Source organism: Schistocerca piceifrons, chromosome 2, assembly GCF_021461385.2.
Source record: "Schistocerca piceifrons isolate TAMUIC-IGC-003096 chromosome 2, iqSchPice1.1, whole genome shotgun sequence".
Lineage (NCBI taxonomy): Eukaryota > Metazoa > Arthropoda > Insecta > Orthoptera > Acrididae > Schistocerca > Schistocerca piceifrons.
Genome location: NC_060139.1, coordinates 473,548,950 through 473,576,829, shown reverse-complemented (window position 1 = coordinate 473,576,829; position 27,880 = coordinate 473,548,950).

Genomic DNA, 27,880 nt, shown 5'->3' with positions numbered 1-27,880 from the left:
GACCTCACGCCATCCTTCGTGTGTTTATAGCGTGCATTGCGGTCCCCTCAAATCACACTGTGTCGGCACTTCTGTCGACACATCAATCATCATCTCATCCCCATTGAGTGCAAGTCGCCGAAGTGGCGTCACCTCGAAAAACTTTCACCAGGCGACCAGTCGACCCGACGGGAGGCCCTAGCCACACGGCATTTCATTTCACGGACAGTCCTGCAGGATTCGTGGTGTCAGCTCCCTCCAGCACATCAGACATTAGTCGAGTACATGCCACGTCTTATTGCAGCACTTCTGCGTGCTCGCGAGGGCACTGCACGGTATTAGGCAGATGCACCAGTTTCTTTGGCTCTTCAGTGTGTTTTCATACATTTCACTCTCTTGCTCTACCTATTTCGTTTTCTATCGAATGGTGATGGCTCATCAATTGATGCAGGAATAATTTGACCCAATAAGTCTGGGTCGTGCGCGGGTCGTGTTCACGGCATTTATTGCTCGTCATCTTGTCCTTACGGTTCTGTCGCCTCAAGTACTGTAAGGGGCCTTCAGGCATCTATTAATATAATTTGTTTTAAAGTTACTTCTTCAGAACAAGCGCGGGAAAGCTCCCTTTTATAGGTGAATACGACACTCGTCTATCGCAGTGTTTAGCTAATCGTAAACACCATACGACCCCATCAGAGGTGTCGAAACGTCGTTTGTGTAAGAAGGAACTGAAGAGCAACATGAAGCGGAGCAACAAAGTTCTTTGCGTTTTTCCTACAGCTTATAGTATGGAAACTACTCGTGGTTTGCTGCAGGCACAGCACCTAGGAAAGCTGATATTTCGGTGGTGGCAGCTCTTGACGTTTAACTGTTACCATGGTATCTGTAGTGCAGAAAGAGTGTATATATTACCTGATCAAAAGTATCCGGACAGCTTTTAATGGACATTAATGTGAGAGACTTTAAATGGTTTGAATGTGTGTGGACGAATGGAAACCCATTCTTCCTCAAGTGGCGAAATCAGAGAAGGTGGGACGGTGGGGTCTTTAGCGAAGTCGCTAACTCACCCGAAAGGTGTTCCATTGGACTTTGGACAGGGGCATTGGACAGGACAGTCTATTTCAGGAATAAAATCAACATCGTTCCCGAACTGTTCATCTACTTTAGGCAGTACGCAACGCTATAAAATGTGTTCATATACTTCCGCATTCAGCGCCTTCTTGTGCTCGATGAGACAACCAAATCATAACTACGAAAAACACCTCCGTACCGTAATAACATCTTCTCCGTAATTTACTGTTGGCATTACACATGGTGGCAGGTAACGTTTTCCAACCATTCGCCAAACTGAAATCCTTCCATCAGGTTGCCACAGGGTATAGTCACTCCAAATCACTCGTTTCCATTCATCCACTGTTCACTGGTGTCGCCCTCCACACCACCTCAAACGTCACCCAACATTCACTACAGAAGTGTGTAGCTTATGGGGAGCTGCTCGATTGCTGTTTTCATCTCCTTACGCACGCTTTTTGCGCTGGATGAATTGCTGGTAACTCTTTGGAACTCGCGATTGATTCCGTCCGCTGATTTCATGCGACATTTTACAAAGGTCACTACACGAGGTCCGTCTCGTATTGGTTTAGCTGTGGCTGTTCCTTCGCGTTTCCACTGCACAGTCACATTAAAATGTCGTGTACCTAGGGCCTCCCGTCGGGTAGACCGTTCGCCTCGTGCAAGTCTTTCGATTTGACGTCACTTCGGCGACTTGAGCGTCGATGGGGATGAAATGATGATGGTTAGGACAACACAACGCCCAGTCCCTGAAGGGAGAAAATCTCCGACCCAGCCGGGAATCGAACCCGGACCCTTGGGACTAACATTCTCTCGCACAGACCACTAAGCTACCGGGGGCGGACACAGTCACATTACCAGCAGTCGACTTGACCAGATTTAGAAGGGCGAAATGTCCCTTATGGATCTGTTACTCACGTGTCATCCAATGACTAGTCTACGTTCAAATTCACTAGGCTCTCCTAGCCGACCTCAATCTACTTTTACGCCCTCTATACTCACAAGAGAATGCTCTGCGCTTTCTTTTCAAATTCACTGGGCTCTCCTAGCCGACCTCAGTCTACTTTTACGCCCTCTATACTCACAACAGAATGCTCTCCGCTTCCTTTTAACACTGGCCGGTACGCCTATCGTGGCATCTAGCAGTCAATTCCGTATTACATAGGGGTCTCCGGACCCTTTTGGTCAGTCTGTGTTTACTAGCACAGTCTTGAGGATAGAAAGAGCAGATTAATCCAAGAATAGAACATCAGAAGAGAAGCGTTTGGGTTAAAAAGTCTCTCCCCGACGTCTAATACACAACAAGCAGAAATTATTGGATGTGAGGTCGGCCAGTAATGCAAAACACAGTTTTTTCTCAGTAGCCAAACATGTTTCGGCAACACTGTGCCATCATCAACAAAAAGAAACGATCTATTGTTTGAACACAACATCCACATAATTTTATAATCATTTAACAGAAATGTTCACATTACAGAACCAATAAAAACGAAAACCCACACAAGAAGCTGCAAATCAAAATGATGAATACAACAAAATGGTTCAGATCGTTCTGAGCACTATGCGACTTAACTTCTGAGGTCATCAGTCGCCTAGAACTTAGAACTAATTGAACCTAACTAACCTAAGGACATCACACACACCCATGCCCGAGGCAGGATTCGAACCTGCGACCGTTGCGGTCGCTCGGCAATGAATACAACAAGCAGAGTTCGTTTTTTCAGGAGATTACACTAGTATCGTGATCGATCCAAACTTCCATTCAGCAACGTGAGAAATGGAAAACAGTGATCTTAAAAATGTTATTGAGTGGTTTCCTATGAATGGTCTTAAAAAAAAAAACAAAAAACAAAAAAAAAACATCAACATATCCAGTTCCACCTATCTAGAGATACTACGCCAATGATAAATATAATAACTAGGGGGAATAAAGATGCTTTGGAACTCCTAAAACAACTTAGTTCAAACACGTCTGCAGTTATAGTTGCTGGTGATTTTGAGGAGATAAAAATTTGCGAGTTTACATCAGAGTACCACGTGATGACTGATTAATATTCAAGAACATTACAGGAATGATCATTCGAAGCAAATAGTCTGTTAAACACAGGTTCTTATAATGCACACGTTAAGAGATATCAGCATCTGTTCATCTTCGATACTGTGAAACAAATCTCTTTTACTGCAACCTCTTTGCTTTCCATTTTTTGGATAGAGTTAACACGGACTAAAAAAGAAAAAAATGTATATCTTAAGAGCTATGAGCACTTGCTAAACTGAAGAGATGTCTTTCACAGTAGCGAAGATGAACCAATCTTCATAGCTCTTAATGTATGCGCTTTAGATCCCATGTTTGCTGCAACTTTTTCTTTATTTTACTCTTTACTACCACCGCTCAGAAAATTGAAGGCAAAGAGCTTGCAGTTCAAGAGATTTGTTTCAGAGTAGCAAAGATGAAGTTCTCATATCTCTTGAGGTATGCATTTTAGAGCTCTTCTTTAACAGACTTCGTCCACTGAAGTATACAAGGAATAATGTTGCACATAACTACGATACTAGAAAAAAAATGGCATTCACTACTCCATATTAAGGTTGTCTTTAGCGCAAAAAGGGGTCCACAATGCTGCCACCAAAATTTTTTCTTACTTACCCAGTTATATAAAACGTCTGAAAGGCAGCATATTAAAATTTGATAACACACTGAAAAAGTTTCTTCTTGACCACATTTTTATTTCGTAGAAGAATTTGTGTTTTTGCGTGCATATATATATATATATATCCGGTAAGGCGGGGGCAGTGGTGCCGGCCGCCGACTGCCTCTGATGTCCACAACCCACACAACTGTGCCCACCTCGTAGTGAAGAGGGAACAAGAGAAAAGAAAGAGATTCACATGACACAGAGAGACGGTCGTGAATTGCATTAAACAAATAATTCTGATGATAATAATTACGCTGTCAAAGTAGTTTTGAAGCTCTCCATTTCGTCGTTTGTGGACGCTTCACGTAAGGGAAACGTTACGCTTCGTTTTATTTATAAAAACTGGAGTACAGTTTCGTTCTTGAAATAAAACATTATCAGTAAACAAAATACCATACAGAAGTTGAGAAGGAATTCAGTTCAGTATCCATCTTTTCAAGTAAGGTAAAAATAGCGCAGTCAATCGGTATTGTGCTACAGCAACACCATGGTAATGCGAAAAAGTTTTTTAGTTTCCGCTTTTCCCATACTTGCGGACCTTTCTGTTTCTAACTAAATTTACGTTGAGTGGGGGCATACAGAATAGGCCCACTTATTTTTACTTTCAATACGATCCAACTGTCATAACAACGCAACATTCACAGATGTTAAATTTGGTGCTTCGCAAAAGATGGATCTACAATTATGACATTTGCTTCGCAAATACAATATAAATACATTAACAAGAACTTGGGAAAGGTATTTATTCGCTCCATAACGAGAAAGAGAATGTAGTGCCTAAATACACGTTCATACAGAGAATTTGTGATCAGCCTTACAGACATATGAAAAGGAGCATATGTGAATGGGAATTAAATACATAATCTTGTTTGTTTAGCTTTTATTTCTCGTAGAACGCTGCAAGAGACGTTTATACAATGGAATCACTTGCTTATCTTTCTCTAAAGAAAAACTCGTCTCAACGTTGTGCATTTTGTGAGGCAGTTCTACAGTTGTGGCCAGTTGCGAGCTAACTCTGACGTCATTCCGAGGTGAAAGAAAAAGGAATAAGAAGCGACGAGAAGAAAGAGCACCGCTCGAAACGAAATTCCTTGCGGAAGGCCGGGGGCTACTTAGCAGCGGGGTCGACGACCGCCGAAAAGGAGGTGTCGGGGCACGCCGGCAGCGCAGAGCGCCGCGCCGCGCCGAGCCGCTGAGTCAGCAGCAGGTGGGGGCGGCAGCGGGGGCGTCTGGCCGGCCGCACACCGCTTCTCACGGCCCCCTAATAAAAAAAAATAAAAAAAAACCGCAACACCGCTCGCCGAAACGACGATCTCCTGGACGTACCGCTTCTTACTTCCCTGCATTATGCGTCCTAAGATTTGTTGTAATCTCCGCACGTACAGTAAGTAAAACTGACTCCACGGAACGGAGGTAATACAGTATCGGAACACTGTCTTACGTACTTTTATTTTTGTCAAGACAAGATTCTCCAATACTTTTTCGTAGCCGGAAGACTCTATGCTCATAAAAAAATTAGTAGCCTCTAGAAAAATCATTACAAGCATAATTTAATACCCTGTAGTTCCACCCGTCGACTTGATACCGCCTGTGCTAGGTGAGGAAGTCAGTTCAGTAGATTGTCCAGGTACATCTCATCTATGTTAAGCCACTCGCCGAGAATTTGGTCGCCCAATTCCATCAAATTGTGGGGATGCCTATGTTGGCAATTTGTCCCCTGCTCCACAACGTTCCAAAGACTTTCTATGGGATTCAAGTGAGCTGATTTTGCAGGAAAGTCGAGATGTAATAGGGTGGGGCAGTGTTTAGGAGCCGGCCGCGGTGGCCGTGCGGTTCTAGGCGCTTCAGTCCGGAACCGCGTGACTGCTACGGTCGCAGTTTCGAATCCTGCCTCGGGCATGGATGTGTGTGATGTCCTTAGGTTAGTTAGGTTTAAGCAGTTCTACGTTATAGGGGACTGATGACCTCAGATGTTGAGTCCCATAGTGCTCAGAGCTATTTGAACTATTTAGTGTTTAGGAAACCTGTCACATATTCTTCCAGCCCGATCAACTTTGCTCTTGTCTCCTTTATGTTCCACCTGCGATGTGACCGACTCCAAATGGCCGTTGCATGATGTTCCCGTCGCAATGTTCTCTCGCTAACAAGCAGGTATAGAGTTAGTTAGTTAGTTAGTTGGTTGGTTGCGTGTTTCATTGATCAATCGCACGGTACGGTAGCCGTCATGATGTGGAAGGTGTCAAGTGCACAAGAAATTCACATACGAAACAATATTTTTTAAATATTGCAATACATGTGTGTGAAATCTTATGGGACTTAACTGCTAAGGTCATCAGTCCCTAAGCTTACACACTACTTAACCTAAATTATCCTAAGGACAAACACACAAACCCATGCCCGAGGGAGGACTCGAACCTCCGCCGGGACCAGCCGCACAGTCCATGACTGCAGCGCCATAGACTGCTCGACTAAAAACGCGCGGCCCTATTGCAATACAGAGTAAAAGATTAATATCTCTATTACTTACCCCATTTCCTTAAAAAGCACAAAATGCGTATACTATATTTATAGATTTATTTATTCCTATTCAAGAATTCATCTGTGGTATAGAAGGAGTTGTCAAGGAGATATGATTTCAATTTATTTTTGAAGCTATTACTGCTTTCTGTCAGACATTTTATTTCATCTGCTAATTTGTCGAAAATTTTTATAGCAGCCTGTTTTACCCCTTTCTGTGCCAAAGAGAGGTTGAGTAAAGAGTAGTATAAGTTATTCTTTTTCCTGGTATTGTAATCATGAATGTCACTGTTGTTTTTAAACTAGTCCATGTTGCTAAGAACAAATTTCGTTAGTGAGTAAATGTACTGTGAGGCTGTTGGAAGAATTCCCAATCTTTTAAAAAGATGCCTATAAGATGTGCGACTATGGATCCAACACATTATTCTAACCTGGAGACTGATGACCTCAGTCCCATAGTGCTTAGAGCCATTTATTCTAACCACTTGCTTTTGAGCAGTGAATACTTTTTTCTAAATGTTGACTTACCACAAAATATTATTCCGTATGATGGAAATTCATTCACTGTCTGCAGCAACTCACGTCGGGCTTTTAAGCGATTCGGATCCAAAAGCCGTGAAACGTGTCTCCAGCCCCTTTCAGGCATGATCATTTCCCGACCACAATTCTGATGACTTGTTTCGTGGCCACGTGTGTTACACCACTGCTTTTAGACGCCTTAAACAAACCGTCGCGAAAAACCAACAAAGCCAGTAACTACACACGCCGTATAGCCACGAGCGCGGCCAAACACGATTGCCCCTTTTTGCCAACTTGTCACGTCCTTACATTTACCCATGTTTACTTACAATGTCCACTTGAAACATAGGTCTCACTGATCGCTACTGCCTTATGCTTACGCAGAGGCAGTGCACGTGCGGTTTGGCAAGCGACTCGATCACTGCGGCATCTGAAAAGGCCTAACGATTCATTTATGCGAGCGCACTAGGGTGACAAATTTTTCATCCGGTGACTTTACGAATATTCACGTGGTTCTTTGGTTTCACTTTACTGTCTTAGTCTCTGTGAATCCCCAACTTTGCTTTTCCTTCTGTTCTTTTTACTGTTTATTCAGCTTAGTGACGTCTCCTGTCGTTCTCCTAACTCTGACGTTTCTTACATTCGCATTTTTTTTTCTTTTAGGATTTCTTATAAGGAATTTTCTCTACTAGTAATGGCTATTGCTTAGAAGTAGTGAAATATCGCTCCGCTCCGAGTAGCCGCGCGATCTCAGGTTCGAGTCCTCCGCAGGCCCTAGGGCATGGGTGTTTGTGTGTTGGCCATAGCGTAAGTTATTTTACGTTAGCTTAGGGACCGATGACCTAAGCAGTTTGGTCCCATAAGCTCTTACCACAAATTTACAATTTTTTTTTTTAGTGAAATATCTCACTAAATTATCAGTTCCCACGCTTCTGCAACACGACGGATAAATGATAAAAAACTAATATTATATTTTCCAACGTAACAAATTTTTATAATTCCCAGTTCATGAAAGGTATCCTTCCACCTGCTACTTAAAATTTGTGATAATTCAAATGGTTCTGCAACACGTTCTCTTGACTGCACATACACTTTCTTGTTGAGCAACCAGAAAATTATAACATTTAACATCGTTTCCTGCTTGGATAATAAGAGCTTACCCTTAAGGATAACAAATATATTTCAGTAGACAAGGAGCTAATCATCAACGAAATTAAAGCTTTTGTCATTTCGAATGAGTCATTCCATGGCTCTCAAAGTTGAAGCTTCTTAACAGATATAAAATACGTTAGGACATTGTGGAGATGTGGTAATGGAGGACGACCAAGTGGACAGAATGTAACTCAATGGACGTATTACAGGAAAAATGAGAACACAAAACCCTGAGGCAATGAGAGAGAAATAAATATTTAAAACATAACAATAATTTTGAGGACCTAATTCTGGAGCAAGAAGGAGGGAAGCGGAAAGCAACAAAGAAGATCACAGACAAGCTGGTGCAGGGCGTAAGGTACCAAAACTATGAATAAATGACTAAACGTGACGAAAAACAATTGCCCTACAGATATGGTATAAGATACAATATGTTGCAGAGGGTGATTCAGTGACCCTACCGATGTTGTTTCATACAACCCGCAATGCTATATCTGGCCTTCAAGATCAGTACACGAGGTTTCCATATTCTCCCGCTCGTTGCACACAAACTATTAGTTCTCCAAAAAATGAACAAGACTTTTTTGTAGGAAATTTAATGTAGTTAAATTTTGTATGTGATAATTATTGCTGCAGGACATCGTTTTCGAGTTATTCATGAAAAACGAACAAAAGAGACCTTCAAATGCACCTCCACCCCCAACACTCGTGTGTCACCAGTCAGATTTCCTACAAATGTACAAAAATTTCCGGCTGCACGAACTCTTCCCGATATTCGACCTTTTCTGGTCTTTATTGATTGGGCTATTACGCCACCAGCATAGTCTGCTATTTCGTTAGCATTATTAATTTTGTAAACGTTGTGCTAAAACTATTTACGGTGACAGTTCGATCCAAACTTAATCTTTACAATGACAGTAGTTTCGTCGTAAGAAGGCCTGAAGAATACAACGATGTAACTGGTTATTTTGTGCTGTTAAAATTCACAAAACTGTTAGATAAATTTTACAATTTGTGGTTGCTCGAATAAGCGTAATAAGTCCAATCATTGAAGTCAAAAAAGGTCTTATGTGGGAAGTAATTCGTTCAGTCACAATTTTTTGTGTAGTAGTAGGAGGAAGTTAGCGAACAAAATTTACTTGCATTAAACTTCCTACAAACAAGACCTGTTCATTTTTTCAGTAAGACTAACAGTTTGCTCGTAGCGAACCAGAGAATATGCAAAACTCGTGTGTGGTTTTGAAGGCCACATATAACATCGCGGGTTACATAAAACGACATCGGTAGGGGTAGGCAAATCACCCAGTATGTTCAAGATTCTATACGAAACAAATTTTATAGCAGTACAACTAAAGATTCATAGAAATTCTTCCCTTTGGTCGACTACTTTTCAGCAACAGCACAGAATACGGCAGGAGTACGCGGGCTGCGTGCACCGCACAGCAGGTGCAAGGCCTCGCAGCCCCTCAGCGAGGCGGATCGCCGCGGCAACAGTGTACTTAATTAGGTGCCACCGTTAGCTTTACTTCCGCGCCTTGTTAATTCTGTATGGCTGCTGCCCGTATACCGGCGTCTCATTAAAGACTTGCCGAGATTGCTGCAGGCGAAACGCCTGTGGTCTGGGAGCACCTAGGTACTGTGCTCCACAAAAAGTAGTAGAACGAGCTGGTACAAACAAAAAAACTGGTGGCAGTGATAAAACCCTGGCGTTATAACCGAAGGGCTCGTGGTTTTAAAAGGGAAGAGAAAGTATAGTATGTTAGGCTCGCCGTCCATTTTACTGGAGACGGCTGGAGACGACTGACTATTGCAGTGTAGGAGCAAATGGCAATTGTTAAAGGAAGCAGTTGGAGAATCGCCTGAACGAGGCGTATATTTGAATTAGGAATTCAGATTAAGTCGGAGTGTCTTACCGAATCGTGACACGACTGCTCTTGTTCTCAGAACAAGCACGAGGGGAAATTGAAAAATTAACACCCGAAATGTACGCAGAAATATCCTGTCAGTATGGGATACTGACAGAGGGAAAAAGACAGAGATTGAAAAGAACGAGCTGCAGACGAAGTAGGAACAACGTCATGGGCATGAAGCGCTAATTCCATAAGAGGAGTGTATGATGTGTATAACATAGCCTTCTGTGCTATAGAACATAGTGTGGTGTCAGCAGACATTGCAGACGTGACAGAACATTGTTGCAAATCGCACTTACAGCAGTTAACTGGATTACAAAGTGGTAGCTGACGTTAATTCTGTTTCACTCAAAAAGGCAATACTCGTATACTACTTTCAGTGTCTCATTTCCTAATCTAATTCTCTCAGTAACTCAGCTGCACTCCAATAACGTTGTTTCACATTATTTGACGTCCACCTTATAACCACTCCTCAGTACACTACCTATTTCGATCATACAAAACCATTGCCGTCTCTGAGTGAATTATGGTACGAGTATCGTGCTAAAGCTCAAGGCTTTTATTTTTTTCTCCCTGAACTTTAATTCCCTTTCCTAATTTCTGTTTGTTTTGCCTTACTGCTTGCTCAGTAAGCAAACTTAAATACATCGGGTATAGACTAGTAGGCTGTTTCACTCCAGTGTCAATTATTGCCTCCCTTTAATGTCCCTCGCCTCTTATATTTGAATTCTGATTTCGTATAATCTTTTAGATACCTTTTTGCTCCCTATATTTCACCCCTACTACCTTTATAATTTCAATGAATGTAGGCTACCCCAGTTCAATAAGTCATGGTTGTTGACTGACACAAATTACTAGCGGAAGAATCGACCTCGAGGAATATCAGTGCTGGTACTGGAGAAACATAGCAACACACGAGGCAATAGAGATTCAACAAGCTATCTTAGAGGATTGAGAGAAGAAAGGTAAACCATTTATGGATTTAACTGAAGTTTATAATAATAACAGTATTTAAGAGAGACCTGTTTTAATTGTTAAGCCAAGATAGTACGAATTATATTTTTCATTCAAAACAACCGCTTCAACATTCTTAGCTGTCATCTTCAGATCATAAACATTATTTGGTAGTGAAACATGTTCATTCTACGCTGACTTCACGCACACGATGTCAAGTGGCTAAAACTCAGCACATTAGATACGTTTGTCATCGCTAAAATATTTCAAAACACATCTCGACCAAAAGGCCACTTCGATAGACATATTTATATTGACATGGCCTTTTGGAAATGATCGGTGCTTTGAAACATTTTAGCAATGGCAAATATTTATAATGTACTGAGTTTTAGCCACTTGACATCTTGTGCCTGAGGTCAGCGAAAAATGAACGTTTTTTACCACAAAAATGTTTAAAACCTGAAGATGATAGCGTAGACTCTTGAAACAGGTTGTGTTGAATGAAAAATATATTTCGAGCGATCATGTCTTTTGAATGGTTATTACAGTTATAGATTTAGAGGAAGCATTTGACTTATTGACCAGTATACTCCCTCTAAAATTCTAGAGGTCGGAGGATAAAATAAACGAACCGATAGTTCACCTATAACCTGGGCAGATACGACACTGGAGTAATAAGAGTCGAAGGATATGTAAGAGAAGCAGTAGTATTTGATGTGTACTGTAATCGAGAAATAAAATAAACCAAGGAGAGATTTGTAACGCGAATGAAAATTCAGGAAGAAGACATTAGAACACTGAGACCGGCAGATGGCATTGAGATTGTGTCAGAGACGGCAAAGTACGTGAAACACCAGATGAACAGAATGGATAGTGTATTGAAAAGAGTTTATAAGATGAATATCATGAAAAGAAAAACGAGGGTAATTGAATGCAGCGAATTAAGTCAGGAGATGCTGAGGAAATTATATTAGAAAGTGAGGCGCTGTAAGTTGTAGATGTGTACGACTATTTGGGCAACAAGACAAGTGACGATGGCCAGAGTAGAGAGAATATAAAAGGCAGACTAGCAATGGGAAGAAAATTATTTCTTAAAAAGAAAAGTTTGATAACTTCGGACGTAAATTTAAATGTTAGGAAGCATTGCCTGAAGGTATTTGTATGGAGTGTAGCCTTGTACGAAAGTGAGAGGTGAATGATAAACGGTTAAGTTAAGAAGAGAATAGAAGCTGGAAATTTGATGGGAAGAGTTACTAATGAGCGCGTACTGAACAAGTTGTGGGAGAAAAATTTATGGCACGACTTTGCTAATAGAAGGCATCGATTGATAAGGCACATTCTGAAGCATCAAGGGACGTCGATGTACTGGTGGAGGCAAGCGTAGGACTTAAACATTAAAAAAAAAAAGGGAACCAAAGGTTTGACTACGTTAAGTAGAGTTGAATGGGTGTAGGCTGTGGCAGGTATCCAGACATGAAGAGGTGGCTTGCCCAGGCTGCACTAGCGTGGAGAGGTGCACCAACCTAGTATTAGTACTGAAGACGACAACAGGGATAGTCAACAGTATTGGTGAGGGAGAAAAGACGAACGTAAATCAAAGGAAGGGTATTAAAGGACCCGGGGAAAGTACTTGAGGAGACGACGAATCAGGTAAGAGTCGAGTGCAGCTGTAACGCCATTTTAGTTGTTTCTGAGGGCAGGGCACTGCTTGGTGGTGGCCTCGATACGGAGGATACGACCTGCAGGCTGGTGGCTGGCAGGTGTGGCCGGCGCCCTTCACAGCCTGACGAGCACGGCAGGCCGCCGCGCTGGCCGTGGTGCAGGCAGCGACCAGCGCTTCTCTCCTGCTGCACAGTGACGCCTCTGAAGGCCACTGAGCACAGCGTCATTTGCCTGCACACACCTTTCCATTGGATACTGTTGCTGTTCCGAACATCGACTATAAATCTGGGTTGGTAGAGACTGTACACTGTCCAGTCATTAATGTGACCATCTGCCAAAAGTTTGCGTAACCACCTTTCTCACCTCGGACAGCTGCGAGACGTACGGAAGGGAGACATGTTCTGGATCGTACCGATAGTGACGTGGAGCCATTCGGACTCGAGGCGTGGCCAGCTGCGCTGGACATCTCGGTCGAGGAGCCATGGCGCGAACAGTCCGATCGAGGTGGTCCCACAGATTGTCAATTGGGTTTAAATCTGGAGAGTTTGGTGACCCGTGGGTTACTTAAACTAATCCTGTCGCTTTTCGAATGACGCATGTACGCTGTAAGCTGTGTGACACGTTGGATTCTCCTGCTGGTAGATGTCATCGTGCCGCAGAAAAACAAACTGCATGAGGAGTAGACATGGTCCCGAAGGATAGATGCGTGCTTGTGTTCACCAATTGTACCTTCCATAATGATGAGATCGTCCTGCGAATGCCACGAAAACACTCCCCAGGTCATAACGCTCCCTTCTCCGGCTTGGGCATTTCGAACGACTGTTGCATGATTTTTGCTTTCAGACGCGTCCGATGGAGCATAAAATGTGACTAAACTGAAAAGGCCACATTTCGCCACTCAGTAGACGCCCAGTTGCGATACTGGCCTGTAAATTCCAGCCTTCGTCGACGATGATCAGCTATCAGCATGGGTGCATGAACCAGGCGCGTGCTGTGAAGGTCCATATGCACTAGTGCTCGCTGAACAGTCGCTGACGAAACACTGTTGGCAGCTCTTGGTTCGTCTGGGCGGTCATTTGCTCAACAACTGCATACGCATCTCTGCAGCCGCCGTTCAGCCCTGTCACCTATGGCTCGCGATGCACAGGATTTTGGATAGCGCTATTCTGCCATACAGCGCACGGTGGCTGACGAACAGTTTACAGACTTACCCGTTTCGTAAATGCTTCCACTTTTGGACCCAAAAAATCGCTCTCTTTCCGTATAACGATGACGACTACATTGTTTTCATCGTCCTCCGACACGCTTTATGTACCCTCCACTGCTAGTGCTGCCACATGCCGTTTGTACATTGGTACTGCACGTTGACGTCGAACATAGGCGGTGGTCATATTAATGTGACTAGAGCGGATATGCCGGCCGGTGTGGCTGAGCGGTTCTGGGCGCTTCAGTCTGGAACCGCGCGACCGCTACCGTCGCAGGTTCGAATCCTGCCTCGGGCATGGATGTGTATGATGTCCTTAGGCTAGTTAGGTTTAAATACTTCTAAGTTCTAGGGGACTGATGACCTCAGATGTTTAAGTCCCATAGTGCTCAGAGCCATTTGAACCATTTAGCGACCGCTACGGTCGCAGGTTCGAATCCTGCCGCGGGCATGGATGTGTGTGATGTCCTTAGGTTAGTTAGATTTAAGTAGTTCTAAGGTCTATGTTCATAGCCATTTGAACAATTTTTTGAACCATTTAGAGCGGGTATTGGGCTATGTTTTTAGCTAATTGTTCCTATTCTCTGATCTGCCAAATCTGTAACTGTAACAATGGGTACTGCAAGATAGTTATTCCAGGCAAATAACGCAGTGTGTGGATACTGTGATGTTGTGTAGTATTGAATAAACTCAACTATGTGACCCCATGTGGCGTCGTGATCACGCGCTGGGTACCTGACAGATCACATGAAACAACTAAGAAATACTTTTTCTCATCTTCTTTGGCTGTCGTTATTAGGAAGCACTGATCTATCTGGCCTCTCAATGAATAATTTCTTAAAACAGAGACTCTAAAAGGCCTCACACGAAAGGGTGGGGTCAGTCTGAGGATGACTGTGTATGCAGAAAGATGTATATAGTGTGAGAGTGTCTTTTACTCTGCTGCAGTTGCGTCCCATTATTTTCAAATTGCTAGTGATTACGAGTGGCAAACATTCCACGTGAATAATTCTTGTGATACATAAAAAGTGTCTTAGCATTCCCAAAAAATTTTTCAATAGACGTGTCGATAACCAAGCAGCCCATGAAAGTGGCAGGAATTCTCAATATATTGAGAATTCTCAATATAATGAAGATGATTGCAGTAATCTTACCTACAACCATGTAATGACTTCTGCATCACGGATACAAAAGATGCGCCATGGGTGGAAAGGGCATTCGTGACGTGTGCCTGAGGTGTGCTTATTCAGCTGTAGCGCCCGCGTGAAATGCCTGGCAGTTACGGCTGGCCCACATCATCATGTTCTAGGCAGTGATGACGAGTGGCGTTGTTTCAGTTTACTTAGTAGAAGATTTCTTTGAAGCAAATTACAGGGTGTTTCAAAGAGAGTCGTTCGAGTTTACAAGACTATATCTTCCTAGAACGAATACAGCAATTTCTCAAATGTTCGCTGTCACCTTCTGACACTCGATAAACATCTACTCGATAGGCAAACATGTCCCATTTCTTTTACAAGCGCGTCTGTTGTTATCTACTGACTCAACTGGATGAAGGGAGAGGCGTATAGATGCCGTCTTCCTCAAATTCCCACAAAAATCACACTCTGTGGAATCAGGCGACCTCAGAAGTCCACACTACAGTGCGAGAGCAACACTCCCTTTACGATGTAGGGAGTGCACTGCCGTTCCCTCGACTAAAATTGCACCCTACCGTTGTGTGAGTAATGTGAATGTTGAAACGGAGAACGCTAAACGTCTTTTGTTGTACCGTTATCGTCAAATCGATTCGATGAAATTTGGGTAATGAGTCAGTGACCGCCTACAGCCCACCCGCTAAACGCCAGCTGGTCCCACGATGTGCTTTAACCTTCGATGCGCAAGTTAAAATTTACGCCAAGTTCCTAAATTCATTCATCTAGATGGCATAATCTTCTGAAATTGGATGATTGTATTTCGAATGTCTTGTTTCCCCACTGTAATTTTAAGAGCTCCACATTTTTTTTCCATCTTGCCGTTCAAACCAAAGTATATAAACCCGCTATTACTCAATGTAATTATGCCAAGAATGATATACAAAATTCTACGTGGGAAGTTTTAGTAATCGATTCCACGATTTGACGCATTGAGAGACATTTGTTTTATAAAATATTTTTATTTGCCAAGAATTTGCTTTTTTAATAGGCTCATGTAGAATCAACTCGATGAAGCTGATTAAGGCCGGTAGTTAGCTAGCATAGTATGAAATGTCTTTTTGTTTAGTACTTTGGGTAACAAGAAGAGCACGTAGATTATTTCATTCGGTTACAAATGTCTAGGCAACATGTAGACGACTGATTAAGTAACGGTAGTGTTTAGACTGACACAGCAGTCGTCCGTGTTACTGAGTCCATACTCATTTCAAAAAGTGAGGACTGTGCTACTGTATCCAAGAGCCTTTTAGCTAAACACCATTACTCTCGGTTGTTGAGATCAATCCCAAGCAATGTTAAGAGGAAAGATAACATTCTTATACTACCATTGTGGCCTGGTAGTCAAGGGAAGGCAGGATTCGGTTAAGATTGTGGACGGGGCCGGAATGAGTTACTATTGGTTGCCTTTTACAGTTACACACAATTTATTTTAAACCAGTAATTCCAGACTCAACAATAAATGAAAATACCTCACGTTATTAATGAAGGAATAAACAACTGCGTAAATAATAGTGTTTTCAGTGAGTTACAATTTAGAAAATCACCATTAAATACAGATACAGCAGATAATGTTTTAAAAGCAAGCCATTGTGATCTGGGCAGAAGGCCTTACACGCCGGGAATGGCAATAAATTAAGAATTGATTTAAACTCGCTGCAACTTACAAATTACAGTTATTGAAATATTAAAGGCAAGTCGCGATAAACACAGCAGAAGCCATCAGACGCCAGGAATGGCAGAAAATAATGTTTTTAAGGCTTACTGCTAAAATACAAATATCAAATTAGAATTTTAAGGCAAATGACCACAATCACGGCTGAAGGGCTTAAACGCCAGCAACGGCAATAATATAAAAATTTTAGAGACCTGACGTAAAAACAACAACTGATCACCAAACGGGTGAAATAAGATGATGGTAAACTTTGTAACACAAGGGGCCACAGACAGTGCTCCAGGAAGCAATCTGTGAGAAGGTCCGGCAACACACTTTCGCGAGCGATGAGACAGGCAGCCAAGAGTTGCATTCACTTCACAAGGTGGTAACTCAGACTAGTGGCAGTCTAACGAATGAATAATGATAATCTTGCTGAAGCTACCTGACGTCCGACAAACCAAATGCAACGACGGAAAAATACTCCAAAGCTGGAACCGGCGGTCTGCCCTACGGCCCCAGAATTCTGTGTTTAGAGCACCTGGAACGAGAAAGGGATCACTGCCACCACAGTAGAAGAATCGTTAACCGGCCTACAATCAAGAAAGCTGTGAAAACTACACGCCTTACCGGACAGCAGCGGCAAGGCGAGTAAACGTACACTGCCGTTACATACACTAACCCCCCAGGGCAGGTAACTGGGGCGTTAGCGGCCACCAAGCAAGAAAATTTTACCGCTGGTTGTAGCAATTTGAACGCAGTAAATACTAATAAGAAGTCGAGGAAAGCTAATCAGACCCGCCTTTCCCAAGCACTCCACTCGCTGCTCTTCGCCTCGGCGACACTACGAGCAGCAACACGAACCCAAGTCACTGGAGAATTGTGAGATATCGCAATAGTGGAGGTTTCTCGACTTGGATTGAAATGCACTCATCTTAAAGCTTGCTGGATACGGTTAACGACGAGGTCGTGCACCCTTGTGACCACAGCCCTTCCATCCCGCAGTCCGTGCGTGTCGCCAGTAGTCCCGGCGTGTTCTGGCTCCTCCTGAGTCCCCAACCGAACTGGCACACTCTCACGACCCGTCAAAACAATGACGTCGCCCCAAGGATAGGGCAACAGTTACTTCATGTCCATAACCGTCCCTGCCGCCACTAGCGGACAGGCAACGCTTGCGAAACCGATTGGCGCCAGTCAATACGAGAAGAAGACACAAACAACCGCAACTATGCCAATTAAACGATACCGTCTGGCCTCCAACAGAGGGGGGGAAAAACAGCATCAACGAGAACCGCAGCACGGCTCAACCATTTTTCAGTGTCAGTTTCTAATGATTTGGTCCTAAGAAAGCGTGCCACCAGACGGACGTTTCGGTAACCGTAACTTCTATATGCAGCATAAGAGAAGAAATTTAACTCCGAATTTCCGTGTTTCCTCTTTCAGTTGTTGATGACAAGAGGAGTATTACGAACAGCAGTGAACAGCAGAGCAATTACACTGTCCAGTCACATTAAAGCGACCACCTGTCAAAAGCTTGCGAAATCACCTTCTGCAGTGCGGACCGCTGCAAGGCCTGCAGGAAGAGAGGCGGTGAGGTTCTGGAAAGCAATTACAGGGATGTGGAGCCATGCGGACTTCAGAGCCGTGGCCAGTTGCGCTAAGTTTCTCGGTTAAGAGTCCATGGCGCGAACAGTCCGATTGACGTAGTTCCACAGATTGGGTTTAAATCTGGAGAGTATGGTGGCCAGTGGAGTACGGTAGACTCAATCTGGTGCTCTTAGAATCACGCACGTTCCCTGGGAGCTGTGTGACAGGTTGCATTGACCTGCTAGTATACGTCATCATGCCGAGAAAAAACAAACCGCATGTAGCGGTGGACACGGTCCCCAAGGATAGGTGCATACTGGTGTGGTCCACGGTGTCTTCCAGAGCCACGAATCACCCAGGGAATGCCACGGAAACATTCCCCAAAGCGTAACGCACCTTCCTCCGGCCTAGACCCTGCCGATGATTGTTGCAGGGTGTTTACTTTCAGACGTTTCACGCTGATGGAGCGTAAAACGTGATTCATCCGAAAATGCCATCTATCGCCACTCAGGGGTGAGGTATTGGCGTGCAAATTCCAGCCTTCCTCGCCGACGAACAGGAGCGGACAGGGGTGCGTGAACTAGGCGCCTGCTGTCGGAGACGCATACGCAACAACACGCACTGAATGGCCGTTGAGGAGACACTGTTGGTAGCCCCTTGGTACATCTAGGCGGTCAGTTGCTCAATAGTTGCAAATCTATTCGTCCGTACACATCTCCGCAGCCGTCGTTCATCCCTTTCGTCTATGGTTGGTTAGTGATGCATCACAGCTGCCATGGCGCCTGCTTTGGATGGCGCGCCATTTCGCCATGCGCGGTATGCTTTAACCACGGCGGCACGCTAGCAGTTCACAAACTTTGGTGTTTCGGAAATCTCTCTCTCTCTGTCTCTCTTTTTTTCATTCTTCACCCTGAGGGGGCAGGCAGAGCGGCGGGCTGTTTGAGGCTTGCTGTTTGCCCTTTCCAGTCATAGGTTTTAACAATTTTATGTTTAACCATTTATTACATTTTTCTTGTTATACAGTGCAAGTTTTCTTGGTTCCTTAACATTTCACAATGATATTTTTAACTAATTTTGCAATACAGTTTGTTCTTTTTACTAATTTTACAATGCACTTTTTTTCCTTAACATTTATAGTTCATATTTATAGTTAGTTTACAATACAGGTACTTTCTTACTATTACATTACATATATTTTACAGAGTTAATTTTTACAAAGGAAACTAGGTAGAAACATAACATAGGAAACTGAATTAAAAAGAGCAATAGTAGGAACAATAATAGTATTAAGAGGATACTATACTCGTGATAAGTGGTTGGTAGGAAGATATCCGTATATAATAGTATTTTTCTTTCCCATTTGTTAAATTTAGTTGTACTTTATATTTTGTGTTTACAATCAGTTTTTTTCGTATTTTTGCTGCAGAACGAGGGAGGGGGGAGTGGAAAGGAGTCGGGATTTTATTAGGTATGTCTTGGCGGATGTTTTAAGGGCCATGTTCTTCTGTATATGGTAGGGTTTGTGTTTTATTCGTGTGTTCTTTCGTCTAGGTGCGGGAGGATGGTGGTATTTGTTGTGAGTGATGACAGGATGGGAGCGAGATCGGGGTACATCTTTGCTGTGTTGTGTGCGATTGTGTATTTGAATTTAGGTTTCCTGTGTATTCTTTGGTTAACTGTGATAGTGTCTTCCATGTCTGGTCTTTTGTTTAGGATATGATTTCCGTATCTGGGTCTCAGTCTGGATACTCTGGTTTGTAGTGGCTCCACTCTGATTGCTCCATAGACTTTGTTGCTGGGTCTTATATATGGTAGCCTTGCGATACTGCGTAAGAGTCTGCGTTCTGTACAACAGTCTTTTCGCAACTGATGCATGTATGCTTCCCAGGTAGGCTGCTGCGTTCTGGGCGAATGAAGGTTTTGTACGTTAGTCGAGTGGTTGTGTCTTAATCCTGCTTGTGTGAGGGGAAGTAGGTTTTTCGTCTCAACGTAAGATCTTATGTGGTCAGTTATTATTCGTTCTTAGGTCTTTCCAATCACGTCCAATAGGGACATGGGTCTGTACGATTTTGGGTCTGCCCTGGGTTTGTCAGGTTTGGGGATCATGATAGTCTTGTTTGCCTTCCAGTTAGTTTTTATTGTCCCATTGTGTAGCCAGTAGTTAAAGATGAGGGATAGGATGGGGATTATGGTGTGGAAGGGGGATTTCTGTAGGTGAATGCGTCTGATGTCTTCCGTCCCGGCGCGGAGTTGCGTCCTGAGAAGATCGCGTCTGCTATTTCTGCGTCTGTGATGTCATTGGTGTGGGTCTGCTGTTCTTCGGTTTCAATTGTTGGGGAGTTGAGCAGCGTTTCTAGTTGCGTGTCTACGTGTTGTCTGAATGTGTCGTCGAATCTGTTGTCATTTGGAAATGAGTATACTACTTGTAATGTTTCTTTGAAGGCCGTTGCTTGCTCGAGGGGGCCTATTGTAGGTTCATTATTTACTATTAAATAGCGTTAGTGTGTGACTGGCGTTGCCCTGTGAGTGTTTTGAATCTGTTCCAAAACTTGCCCCCATTCCTGTAGTCCAATTTGCTGCATGTGTCGTCCCATTGTCTTTGTCTGTGTTGAGATATTAGTCTTTTGATTCTAGCGTTTAGCCTGTTCCATTGTCTCTTTAGGTCTGGGTTGTCAGCTTGTCTCATCTGTCGCTGTAGTCGCTTCTTCTGTCGTATTAGATCTAATACTGCTTCTGGGATTGTGGGTTTCCAGTTTTCTATTACTTTGGTGGATACTGTTTCCTGTACTGCTTTGGTGATGGCTGTTGCTAGTTTGTTGGTGATTTGATGGAGGCATTCTTCGTCAGTAATGATTATTGGAATGGATAGTTCGTGGTTGAGTGTATCCTGGTATTTTTCCCAGACTGCTCTGTTGTATTGGCATATTATTCTTCTATGGAGATGGTGTGGAGGGGGGAGGTTGGTGGATGTGGAAAAGAGGATAGATAGGTGGTCGCTGGTGATGGAGTCTCCGAATCGGGGAAGGTGAAATGAATTGCCTAAGTCAGGGCTGTGTAGGATGTGGTCTGGGGCTGAAGTTCCTTAATATCCTATGAAGGTAAGTTCATGTAATGGGAGTCGGAGGATCGGGTCTGTGGTCAGGAGGCCAAATAGTCTGCTTCCGTTTCCGTTGTCTACTTTGTCACCAAGCCTATGATGTCTCTACTACTAAGATAGAGCGGTCAAATGAGGTGATATATTGTATGGTTCAAATGGTTCTAAGCACCATTGGACTTAATATCGAGGTCATCAGTCCCCGAGACTTAGAACTACTTAAACCTAACTAACCTACATACATCACACACATCCATGCCCGAGGCAGGATTCGAACCTTCGACCGTAGCAGCAGCGCGGTTCCAGACTGAAGCGCCTAGAACCGCTCGGCCACAGCGGCCGGCTATATCGTATGAACTGGTCTTGCAGCGCCGTCCCTGGGGGGTTAGAGAAGCATGCTATTTTGAGGGTTCGTCTGTTGCTGCCTTTTATTTCGATCGCGATGGCTTCTGTGTGGTAGGAGGCTGCTGGAAGGGTGGTTTCTTTCGCAGCAATTTTGTTGCTGACGTAAATGGCCACTCCTTCCCTACCGTCCTTCCTGTCTTTCCTATATGTGTTACATTTGGGAAGGTCGCATTTGGCTCCGTCTTTGAGCCACGTTTCTGCGAAAGCAGCGACGTGCACGTTTTCTTTGTGGAGCATATGCATGAGTAGGGGGCGCTTGGTTTTTATTCCTTTCGTGTTTGCGTAAAGGAGGTTCAAGTAATCCGTATTTCTGGTTTCGTACATAGGAGTGAGGGAGTTGGGTGTGTTGTTCTTTCCTACTTCCTTATGTGTGCTTGTGTATCGGGTTGTGTGTGGTGTGGCAGGTCTTGCGGTGGGGTGAGGGGAGCGGGTTCGTGGTGTGTGATCGTGTTGTGAGTGCCAGTGTGTTTGCATTTCTGGGTCTCATCGGTCTGTTACGGTGACATGGAGTGCATTTCTCACTTGTGAACATGCCCTTTTGAAGGAGTCGTCTGGATGCTCTGTCAATTGATTGATTGACGTCCTCACGGCGGTCTTGTAATAAATCCACCAAGACCGTTTTGAGGAGTCTGATTAGGTCATCTTTAAGTACTGATTCTTCTGTGAAGATTTCTTCTGGCGGGAGGGGCTCTGGGCCATCAATAGTTTTGATGGGGGCCCTGGTTTCAGTGCTGATGGCTTCTTTGGGGCGCTCAGGTCAATTGTAGGACAGTGCCGAGTGCTCCCCGCCACAGTTGGAATACTGTTGCTTGTCCAGCTGTTTACATTGGGAGAGGTTGTGGGCGCCTGCACATCGCGCGCATTTCACTTGCTCTGTGCATGTAGCCGTTGTGTGATTGAATGTCAGGCACTTCCCGCACTATGTCGGTTGTGCAGGAGTGTCGTGGGGGGGTTCTGTGGCTCTTCTTTTATAGTCTATCAGCACGCCTTCCGCCAGCATTTTGTCTTCTGTATTTTTCTGTTGGGCGTTATTCTTCTTGGAAATAATTTGAAACGCCCCCTTTCAACAATTATACATGACTGTGCTTAAACTGACACACAATATTTTGTTAGCGCAACGCAATCTGACTTTCAAAATTCCCTACAAAAGAATGGCCCTGACTAACATTAAACTATACCGTTCACAAATCACTTACCTCACAAAAATCTTCGCTGCTCAAGCTACTGCAATACAGCGAGCGCCACTACTGCCAGCTAAATAAAAGATTCAAACTATGGAAGGCACTAACTACTGATAGGGATAGTTAGCAAATGAAAGATATTAATAGAGAACAAACAATGTATTTACCTTGATATCATCATATATAAATATAGCAGTTCATGACAAATTTCAAAACTCCGCCATCTCTCCCCCCACATCCACCACTGCTGGCGGCTCACCTCCAACTGCGCAACGCTACGCGCTGTTCACAGCCAGCTGCCTAACACTACAATAGCGAGTATTACAACAATGCAAAGCAGCCACAGACTGCACACAGCACAGCCAGTGATTTTCATATTGAGCGCTACGTAACGTTGCCAATAAGAAAACATAAACAGCCTACTTACATAGCCCCCATGCTCCCCACAAAAAAATTTTACAAATTTTTTTTGGGCAGTGGCCAATAATGATTTGATAAAATTTTTCATAATTACAATAACAAAGAAATCAAATGCACACACTTATTGATACAATGTTGGTCAAAAGCTAAAATTTTCTCACAGTCCATAAAGATAGTCCTGATCATTCATCATAACAGTAATTACAGGTTTTTTTTTCACAAAGTCTCATTAGTAAAAGAAATTGCACACAGAAGTAGTGGATTTCCATGCAGTCTTGAAGAAGTAGTGTTGTCCTTCCAACGGAAAGACAGTGCTGACTCTTGACATGCATACAGGTAATGGGCCACAACAGAGCAAACCCACAGCAGAGTCATTCGAAGTTTGGAAGAATATTGGTAGGTAGGTCATCACAGAGCAGACCCACTGTAGTCCTGGTAGAGATTACGGTATTGGTGGGCCACCAGAGGTGCAGACCCACTGCAGTCCTTGTAGAAATAATGGTATTGATGGATCATCAAAGATGTAGACCCACTGTAGTCCTTGCAGAGATAATGGTATTGGTGGGCCACCAGAGGTGCAGACCCACTGTAGTCCTTGTAGAGATAATGGTATTGGTGGGCCATCAAAGATGCAGACCCACTGTAGTCCTTATAGAGATGGCCAGCAGCCATGTGTTGTGACTGTGCAGGTGCACAATCACCATCGAGGAGTCTTGCGGATAATATAGCAAGTCCATAAACCACCACTTGTGCACCTACAAAGTTTTTGAAATTGTCCTTAGAACCAGCAAGGCTGTTATCCAGTCCCTTGCTGAGTTATTAACACACGTGCAAACACAAACAGTCCCAACTTCTCACATATTGTCCATATACTATGACCAACAGAAACGTGTGCAGTGAAATGTAACTTAATTGGAAGAACTGGTGTCTGTACAATTATAAATTTACAACATGAAAATACAATTACAAAGGTACAAAATACATCATTAAAGAACATAATAATACAGATAACATTTGTAGTACAGGCTTTACAAAAGAATAGAAATAAACATATACATCAGTGGAATTATGACATGAGTACATACATAAAGGATCACAATAACTTTTGAAACATCAACTTCACACATGAGCATTGAACAGAACAGAATTAATAATGTCTAACATCTTTACAAAGTAAATAACATATTATTAATGCCAATTATATTCGAGGATAACTGTATTCCTCATCATAGTGAATGTAGCTTAATATTAAAAGAAGAAAAAATTCTATGAAACTACACAGAGACAGGAAGAAAACAAATACACAAGGGTACACAAACACATAGTGGGATAACACCAATAGGAAAGGACAGGGTTCGTTTTCAGTGTCACATTTGGTACTGCAGTCCAACCCAAAACTTCATATATCTTTCCTCTTATTTCATCCTTTGTTTCCACCAAAAAAATTCTATCTAAGCATGCTTTCTGTATTTATATGTTCACACATTTCTCACCTCAACATTTATTTCCAAGAAAATCCTACCTAAACCTGTTTTCTGTATTCTAACCAGGTAATAATGCCGAATCTGTGTGTGTGTCTTTCCATGCCATTTGCTCTTGATGTCTTTCCAAATCGGATCTTTATCTTGTTCATGAGCAATGTCCTTTAAAGATGTGGTGATGAAGTTTTCAAAGGCGACTTTCTGAATGTAAAGAATACTGAAATTTTTCTCGAGGTTGCCTTCTTTGTTACTTTTCTCAAGCCCAGCTGGTGCGCGTGACAGTGCGTCCGCAACAATGTTCTCCTTGCCGGGAATGTAGACTATTGTGAAGCGGAATTCTTGCAGAAACAATGCCCAACGTTTTAACCTGTCATGATTTAATTTTGAAGACATAAGAAATTGTAATGCACGATGATCACTGTATACTTTTACGTGCTTACCAGAAAGAAAGAAACGGAATTTGTTAAATGCCCAAACGATAGCTAAAGCTTCTAATTCAGTAACGGAATAATTTTTTTCAGATTTTGTTAGCACTCGGCTAGCAAAAGCAATGGTTTTCTGAACAGTAATGTCATTTTCTATGGCTTCTTGAAATAAATGGGCACCAAGACCGACTTTAGAAGAATCCGTGCTAAGGCAGAAATCTTGTGATAGATCTGGATGAGCTAATATTGGCGCATGAAGTAACGCTTCTTTTAAAGAATCGAATTCCAACTGTGCTTGTTCGTCCCAGTTCCAAATAGTATTTTTTCCAGTGAGAGAACAAAGTTTTGGTGTAACAAGAATTTGCATATTCAGAAAACGACGGTAAAAATTTACGAGACCTAGAAAACTGCGGACTTGTCTTTTTGTGGATGGAACTGGAATGGCTCTGATTGCTTCTAACTTTTCAGGATCCGGCTGAATGCCTTTAGAAGAAATAATATGTCCCAAAAACTTCACCTTTGTCCGACCGAATTCAGACTTTTCCAAGTTAACTGTAATTCCAGATTCTGCAAAAATACGTAACAAACTGTTGAGGATGCGATTATGTTGTTCCCATGAAGCTTCTGCTATTAGAATATCGTCCACATATAAGGTGATGTGACGTTTTAAGAACTCAGGCAATATGGAATTTAGCCCGCGAATGAATGCTGCTGAAGAAATGTTCAAACCAAAGGGAAGTTTCCGAAACTGATAACAAACGCCGAAACAAAGGAAAGCTGTGTATTTTCTACATTCTGGATGAAGTTCGATCTGATAAAAGCTGGATCTGAGATCAATGGAAGACAACACTTTTACACCATTAAAATTTTGAAGAAGTTCTTCCAACGTTTGCGGCCTGTCTGTTTCAGGAATAATGATCGTATTGATTTGTCTCGAATCTAAGACAAGCCTGATCGATCCATTTTTCTTCTCAACAACATGTAATGGATTGTTGTATGAGCTTACTGCAGGCTCAATAATGCCCTCGTCGAGCATAGATTGTATTTCTGTTCTAACACGGTCCCTATAATGTGCTGGAATTACATATGGTCTAACACAAAATTTAGTATGCTCACGAACACGAAATTGGTATTGAAATCCCTTGATTGTTCCTGTTTTATGAGTAAAAACTGTGGAATGTGCTTGTAAAATCTCAAAAAGGTCCTGCCTATCAGTGTCATTACAATTCTCAATTGTTTGAATTTTATTCTGAATTAACTTATTAGTGTCAAATGCGCCGTCGATATCATCCCTGTCAGTACTTGCAGAGTGATTGTTAGTGTCTAGTTCCGTAGAAAATTCCGAACTGTTGTCTAACAGGAGGTAAAGCCGATTAATTTCTTCGTCATGGTTTGAGAGCCAATCTTCAAATTTCAAAGCTACTGACTTACCTTCTTTTTCTAAACTTATTTCAGCATCGTGAAAGCTTAAGATTGCTTTGTATTCATTCAAAAAGTCTACTCCCAATATAATTTCCGTCGACAATAATGGAACAATAAGAAAGCTCATAGAGAAGCTGTGGCTTTGACAAAAGAATTCTAAGTTGGTTTGTTGGCGTACATCTACACTTTTTCCAAAGATTGCACCTTGTAATTTAATCTTACGTAACGGAAGTGTGGGACAATCGTTCGATTTGTTGCATTTGCTAAAGGCTGTTTCACTAATTACTGAAATGGGACTGCCAGAGTCAAGTACTGCCGTAAATTTTACATCATTTACTGTAATGTGAATCACAGGATATGCAATGTTGTTATGTTTTATGTCGTGTTCCTGGAGTAAGATGTCCCTAATGTCTTCCATTTTTACGTAATTACTAGCTACGGCAGCTGCGTCGTCAATTTCATAAGTATGTTTTGTGGCTGCCAGCGGTGTGAGTCATTGCCTATTGTCTCTTTGTTGGCGCGCGTCGTTATTGGGGTTTGGAGACCTAACTTCTACAAATTCACCGTGACGAGAGGGCCCTGCTCTGTTTGAATCCCGCCAGTTCTGATGCAATTCAGGTCTGTCGTTACGATCACATCGTCTGTCGTCATGTCGGTAGTTCCTGTAGTTTCTTTCTTGTCGGTTAAGTGGTGGAGAATTTCTCCCTGAATCGTAACTGCGCGCTGGACCGTTGCGTCTCAAGTTATTCTGTCTCCCGTAATAATAATTGTTTTGGTTCCCATATTGTCTGTTTCTTTGATTGTCTCTGTGATAGTCATTACCGCGGAGAGGTGATCTTTCCCTGTAATTATTACTACTCTGCCAACGGTTGTCATACGGGTGGTGTCTGTTTTGGTCACGATTTGTGTTGTGAGAATAGCCTTGTCGCGTCCAGTTATTATCGAGGAATTGTGACGGATGTGACCTGTAATTGTTGTGTTCCTGTTTCCGCATTCCGCGATTGTCAGTGTCAATTTCCAATTCTTGTAACAGTCCCTGAAAAGCTTCAATGTCGTCTTTGCAACGTCCTGCCAAAATAATGTGTCGTAAATGATCAGGCAATTTGATTAAGCAAATGCGGATAAGTTCTGAGGGGCTGTATGGGTTTGACAGGTACTGATTCTTGTGCAACATGTCTTCAAAATATTTCATAAGACTGGAAAATTCAGATTGTTCGAAACGTTTCATCATTATGATGCTTTGTTTTACTCGGTCTTGTGTGGTCTGAGACCAATATGCTGAGAGGAAGGCATGGTAAAACTCTCCTTCACTGTGGCAATCGTGAATGACCGACCGCATTCTTACAGCTGGTTCATTCTC